Below are 1,281 nucleotides of genomic sequence, written 5' to 3'. Positions count from 1 at the left end.
TTTTTTTTTTATGTACAATGTTCATAATAGGCTGGTAGAATATCTAGATAGCAGAAAATTGTGTTGATGTCATTTTCCCATCTATTTCTCCTCTATCTTAGAGGCTACATGAAGAATTGCCACTTACTACTGAGGAACTCGAGAGCGTCTTTGACTCACTAGATCTTGACAAAAATGGATACCTGACGCTGGGAGAGTTTTCCTCTGGATTTAGTATGTTTATCATCTCCTTCCAGAAAGGGGAGCATTTCAAAAATGATTTGTTATTTGGTACAATATTTTTAGCACAGCAAATGAAACTTTTCCAAGGTGTTTCTATGTTTGTTCCCCAGGTAACTTTCTTCATGGATGGAGAATCTCCATGACGGAGGAACTAATGACTGCACCCTCTCAAAAAGCTCCAGAAGCTCTTGATCAGAGTTCAGGGGATGAACAGCTGTCAGAGAATGAGGATGATGAAGAGAGACATTTCTGCATGTTGATGGAGAGCTTGGGTGCTAGCAATGTGTTTGAAGAGTCAGTACTGATGTTTTACACTTTGCTCTGCGCATTGCATTGCAAAAAATGCTTTACATTTACGCTTTATATTGCTACAAGTACTAACAGTTTTCTCTTCATTTCAGCCCGAGTGAGGTTCGCAGTCTGTGGGCTCAGCTCAGGAAAGATGAGCCTCACCTCTTGTCCAACTTTGAAGAGTTTCTGGCCCGTGTCACTGATCAAATCAAAGAGGCACGACAAGAGAGGAAGGAGATGAAGAGCGCTGTCAGGAGGTGATATGTTATGCAACATAAAATGAGAATGAACTGAGAGCAGTATACCATCTAAAATCACCCGTTTTTACATTTACATTACATTTACATTCCCGAGTGAGGTTCGCAGTCTGTGGGCTCAGCTCAGGAAAGATGAGCCTCACCTCTTGTCCAACTTTGAAGAGTTTCTGGCCCGTGTCACTGATCAAATCAAAGAGGCACGACAAGAGAGGAAGGAGATGGAGAGCGCTCTCAGGAGGTGATATGTTATGCAACATAAAATGAGAATGAACTGAGAGCAGTATACCATCTAAAATCACCCATTTTTACATTTACATTTACATTTAGTCATTTAGCAGACTCTTTTATCCAAAGCGACTGAGCCAATAATCTGCTTTCTTAATTTCCACAATGTTATTTGTGAATAATCTCTGTTTAGAGGCAATCTCTGCTTAATTTAATTCTCTATAGAATGCTGCTCTGTCCGTGTCCATGACTACTAAGCTTAAGAGTTACCAGTTTTTTTACATAC

General features: G+C 40.1%; 1 pseudogene; it reads left to right on the top strand.

The window, feature by feature from the left end:
- Nucleotides 1–1,281, top strand: part of LOC107694236 (ras and EF-hand domain-containing protein homolog) — a 13,939-nt pseudogene that overhangs the window by 4,458 nt on the left and 8,200 nt on the right.

This window comes from Sinocyclocheilus anshuiensis, unplaced genomic scaffold (assembly GCF_001515605.1).
Source record: "Sinocyclocheilus anshuiensis isolate Anshui unplaced genomic scaffold, SAMN03320099.WGS_v1.1 scaffold1316, whole genome shotgun sequence".
Taxonomy (NCBI): Eukaryota; Metazoa; Chordata; class Actinopteri; order Cypriniformes; family Cyprinidae; genus Sinocyclocheilus; species Sinocyclocheilus anshuiensis.
This window is presented reverse-complemented; position numbering and strand designations above follow the sequence as displayed.